A 5904-nucleotide genomic window follows, 5' to 3' on the forward strand; every position below is an offset into this window, starting at 1 on the left:
GCAGGGGAAACCAGCAGCTCTGAGGTCAGGGCAGAAAGAGACAACTTCTACTTTAACGTGATTTCCCCATCTTGAGCATCTTGCTTCCGGATGTTCCTGCTGTAGCTTCCTGAGACTTGTTTCATTTTTCCTGCCCCTTGTTTTCGTTTCTCTTACCTCCTGCCGTCCCTGGCTCTTTCAGGAACCCCGAATAGCACACGGGCATAAGTGACCACAGCATAAAAATGTCAGGTGATTACTTGGTGCTGAACAGACAGCTGCCTGATGCGGAAGCAGACACCTTCACGAGCGTGTCTGCTCTGTTCTAGCCTCGGGCAAATCCACCTTGCTCGCTCTTTTTATTTCATGCATATTGCTTCTAGGTCTGTTTTGCAGAGACATCGCTGCATCTCCCCGCGGAGCAGGCAAGGGCGAGAGGATGTGCAACTTCACGAGTCCAGCAGCCCAGCGCGATGCAGTCAATGAAAAACCATACGCTGCCTCGGAGGTCTGGGCTTTCTCCAGGCAGCGTGCCCTAATGTCCTGTTTTCTGAGCATGCCCAGTGACCGGCACACGATGGGGTCCCAGGGGCCGGGTGGGGGGCTCCGGCTGAGCTAGCAGAAGCAGAGGCGGTTCGAACCCCTCATTAAGAAACATGACATGCAGCATTGATCCCGTGAGGACGGAGGCGAGGGAAGTGATGCGGCACCAGAGAGCGTTTGCCCTCGGCTCCAGCATTTAGTCCATTAGGAAGTCGCTGTCTTCCCTTTTTCTGATCCAATGTTCCTTTCAAAAGCCCCTCTGACACCGGTGCGTGAGAGCAGCTGTGGTTTTCTAAGTAACAGGTCCCAGAGACCTTGGTTCTCCTGGTGGCCCTGGGAAGCTCTGGGACACGGCAATCACGTCAGGAGGGGACACTCAGCTGCCCTGTGAGACCCGGTTCCTCCTCCTGCCATAGTCAACCTCCGTGTGAGGTACTCACTCTTGTCTCAGCGAATAGAAACTCAGAGGCGTCGGTGGAGAGAGCAGTGGCACCACGTGGGACTTGCGTGTATCCATCTCTCCAAATATTCCGCACTAATTAACTAGCCTTGAGCCAGTCCTGTGGTAACAACGTAAGTCTGATGAACTGTCAGGAAGACAAGAACTGGGCTTCTGGTCTTAATTTTATCCTCTGGAAACATTTGCAGTGACGTTATCTTACTGAGGAGTTATTCTAGTGCATATAAGGATATTTTCTCCATCCCAAATGTATAAATTAGCTCCAGATTTCAGGTTGAATAGGCTTTTCTTGAAATGGTGGAACTGACAGGGTCGGTGACCTATATCAGGCAACTTCCAAAGCAGGCAGACATCCTACTCCCTGTGAAAACGGGCCGCAAATTCTCTGTCTGTTTTCGTTTTAAATAGTGATTTTCCCTTACCTCATCGGACTGAAATCCAGGACCTGGAATCGTAGGGCCTCTTGCAGCTACGTGGGCGGGGCCGGAGCGCGAGGGAGGAGGGCGTGGTCCAAGGCGCCGCGGTGCGCATGCGCCGAGGGCCCCTTGCGCCTGTTCATTGCTGCCCCAGTCTGCTCGACGGCAGCTGTTTGCACCTCGGTCTTATATTCTCTTATTGTTCTTGGTTCGTCCCCCAAACTGCTCTGTCCTGAGGATCTTCCTGCCTTGTTTTATTCTAGAGCCCCAGCATATGGACACTTCCTGTCACACAATAAGCACTTAATTACTGCTCGATTTATGAATGCGTAATAAAATCAAGCCTAAATTTACAGAACCACTAAACCAGCTGGGAACAGTCCTAGCCTAGCCCACACCTGACTAATGAGGAAATGCAGTGGCTTGCCTAATAAATACGTTTCTGGAGCAGCAAAAACTTTCCTGTCCATCTCCCGCCCATCGAAACACAATCGGCTTTGCTGTCACGAACGTCCAGAGTCTGACAATGTCTCATCAGACCCTCCACTATCACCCAGCTCTGGGCCATTACCCTTCCTTACGTGAATTATTGCAATAGATGTCTGTTCCCACCTTAGATCTCTTACAACCATAGGCCTCAAAACACCCTTTAAAAGTTGTCACATTAAATTAATCCTCTGCTCAAAGCCCCCAAATTCCTCCCCAGCTCCTTTAGAGTCAGAGGTAAAATCCTTACAATGACCTGAATGATCCGGCCCCTCCTCCGCCTCTCGGTCCCCTCTGCTGCCATGTCCCTCCTTCCTCCTGCTCAGCTGTGCTGCCCTCTGCTTTTACTCAGATACACCAAGCATCCTCCCGCCTCAGGACCTTTGCACTGTTTTTATCTTCTGCCTGGATATTCTGCCCAAGATATTGGAATAATCTACTCCGTCGCTTCCTCCTGATCTTACTCAAATATCCCCATCCCGTAGGTCTTCCCTTTCAACCTTTGAAAATGTCACACACCCGGGCTGCCACTAAAGTGCAGGGCCCCTGGCAACCTCTTTTGATGGGCTTCCTGGACACGGAGACAACTGGGCTCACCCAAAGTTGGCGTGTCAGCACCATTTTAACAGCCCAATATCATGCAATCCCGTGAAAGACATGTTGCCTGACCAGTGACAATAATCTGTTTACCAGGCCACCTCCTAGAATCAGAAGCTGGATACAAGGTTCTGAGATGACCCCGTACGTGTAGTCCCAGAGGGCATCTGGCTCACCCTATGCAAGAGATAGTCTCCCAAGGGGGAGAAATGGGGACACGGTCTCTTTTCAAATTTGAAATGCCTTAGCCCGCTGGCACTGCCAGCCATAGCTTGTCCCGGACCCTTCAGTGACTTAGACATTTTAACGAAGGTGCCCTAAAATACAGACACTTCACTAGCCCAGTTCTAAAGGTGGCGTTCTCTCTCCCTCTCTCTCTCCCTCTCTCTCTCACACACACACACACACACACACCCCATGCATACCCCACACTCACACACATATACTCCACACAACATACCACACACACACTCATGCACACCACACTCCACGCCACACACTACACACACCACCACCCACACATATGCACACCTCACACACGATTCCCTCACTAACAGGTGCACACCACACACTACGTGTGCATATATCCAAACCACCCCTACACATGCACATGCACACAGCACACACTACACGTCACACACACACACACACACCCCACGTGCTTTTCACCTACAGTGACAGACCCTGAACACCGGCGTGTGGCTGTATTTTTTCCGATGTCCTTCCTTGTCCTTTTTCCGATGTCCTCTGTTCCACTGACTGGGCAGCATCCTCCAGTCTGATCTCGGAGAATCCATGGCCTGAGCTGTAACTGAGCCTCGCATGGAGAATCCAGGCCTTTGCCGGCCCATTGAACTCGTGCTTTCAGCTAGGCCTGTCTCAGCACCTGTTCCCACAGATCTCACCCCTTGCTTGGGTCTCAGTTCATCCCCAGGCTCACTCCACCTGCCATGAATACTCACCCTTGATGCAATAGAAACTCTGAGCCATTTCAATGCCAAACTCTTTCCTTGAAGCTGGTTAGTTCTCCCAAATTCTGTTACATTTAATGATGACCCACAGCTAAAAATACAGCTAAATTAACATCTATTACTACCCTTCAAAGGAACTCTAATTAAACCAAAATATATTTTGCCTATGTGGATAAAATTTAAGTAAGTGAGGGCTTCCCTGGTGGCGCAGTGGTTGAGAGTCCGCCTGCCGAGGCAGGGGACACGGGTTCGTGCCCCGGTCTGGGAGGATCCCACATGCCGCGGAGCGGCTGGGCCCGTGAGCCATGGCCGCCGAGCCTGCGCGCCCGGAGCCTGTGCTCCGCAACGGGAGAGGCCACAACAGTGAGAGGCCCGCGTACCACAAAAAAATATAAAAAAATTAAGTAAGTGAGATTTTATGTGTCATGTCTTCTTGAAGAAGTATGTTCCCCTTAATTCTAGAGATTTCTGAGACAGAAGCATATGCTGTACGGTGAAATGCCAGAAATGGGATTGATTAGCAGAGAAATCAATGCACGCAAGTGCACCTAAGATTCGTGTGTCCTTATGTCTTCAACTATTATAAAGAAACCTTATCCCAGGGGAAAAATAATTCAAGAAAGAACTGGATATATGGAACTGCTGTTCCGTGGCAGAAAGTTAATGGCCGGGCAGGCAGGTGTCTGTCGGCTGTGACAAGCAGTGTGAAAGTACTGTGAATTTTTGAGAGTGTTCTTTTTTTTATTTTACCAGCCAGAAATTTGTTCTGGAGGGGGGATGGGGGATAGGATATCCCTCACTATCACAGGAGAAATGGACATGAAGGCAGCATCGCGAGTTTCATCCAGCAGTCACAGGAGACTGCACAAGCTTAATGCATTATTCACTAGGAAGTTATGAAATCACAGAGGGAACAGATATGTAAATTCATAGTACAGGATAGTCAGCTTCTTAAATGAAAGCAGATGGAAGACTTTTCGGTTGCATTAAAAACTCATGGTGCCAAAACGCAAACCAAGAGAAGATTCTGCAGGAACTTGGCTTGGGAGTGTTTTAGTTTTAATAGTATAATTTAAGACAATATTTGTATGTCACGGGGACAAGAGGGGCCATAGAAAGAGCAGGAGCTAAGCAGAAAGGGAAGCCTGGGTGTCCTTCAGCAATTTCTTTAGACTCTCTAAGCTTCCATCTCCTCATGTGTAAACTAAGAAAGGAAGACCTACTTTGTAAAATGAGACCTATTGGGAAGGTTTTGGTACATTTAGGAACACAGTGATTGACAAGAAGTGGGCACTCAAAAAATGTTAGCTGGTTTTCCTGTCTTCTTGGAAAATTTCGGTCAGTGAAGCACTCTGAGGGTGTCAGTGCAAATGTCAACCTGGGATCTTGTAGGCAGGCTCCCTAGACTCCGATTTACCAGAGGCTGTTGTCGGGAAGGAAAAACTTTTCCTCCACACTCTTGGGTTATTGCTTGGGAGCCTGCAAATTAAACTAAGAAAAGAGATGAACAGGAGAAAAGACACACAATTATTAATATTTACGTGCCTGGGAGTTCACAGAAAAGAAGTGAAACTCAAGGAAGTGGCTGTATTCAGGGTCTTATATACCATTTGGACAAAAAAAAAGTGGGGGGGCTTGGGCTTTCAGGGATGATAAATCATATGGAAGTGACTAGGAAATATATGGGAGAACGGATGAAGGGTGCAAATTATTTTAGTAAGATCTGTTTATATAAACCACATCCTCATCAAGGGAAAGCTATGCCCTGCATCGGGGCATGAGGGCAGGCAGAGGACTCTTCCTGCATCTGTTGATTCTCAGTTTTCTTCAGCTCAAAATAATCTTCACGCCAAAGTGGTGGCCTGTTTTGGGGCGGCACATTCTGATCCCCTCACGTTCAGCAGTTAAGTTTTATACATATAACAGTTGAGATATAGATAGATATATATATCGCTTTGAATAATAGATATATACCCAGGAAGAACTTTGTTTTGAAGCTGTATCCTAAGACATTTCCAGGTTTCTTATTTCTGGGAGGCATCTCTCAATTGTTTTCAAACACAATTCAAAGGAGGCTCTTAGAAGGTCCGTTGCTCAGAATTTTTGTCCAACCTAATAGCGGTTAAATGAATTTCCAGGTCAGCTGTTCTTAGAGCAAGACTCATGTGTACGTCTCTGGGACCTGCTGCGCATTTATTCATTGTATTCATCATTAAGATATTCTGGGGTGGTCCAGGACCAGACTAGACCTCCAGTAGTAATGAATAGCAATACTGTGGTAAAGAGTATAGTCCTCTATATAAATATGGAAAGAATTCTTGCCATTTTAGAGTTTGATTAACCCTTTCAGAACAGATTGGTCCAATTATTTTACTAAGAGGGAATTTGCTATATAAATTTTAAGTGTTAACACAATTATAAACAGCAAGAAATTGCAACTCAGAAATTCTGG

Source organism: Leucopleurus acutus (genome assembly GCF_964270905.1).
Source record: "Leucopleurus acutus genome assembly, chromosome: 12".
In the NCBI taxonomy this organism is placed as follows: domain Eukaryota; kingdom Metazoa; phylum Chordata; class Mammalia; order Artiodactyla; family Delphinidae; genus Leucopleurus; species Leucopleurus acutus.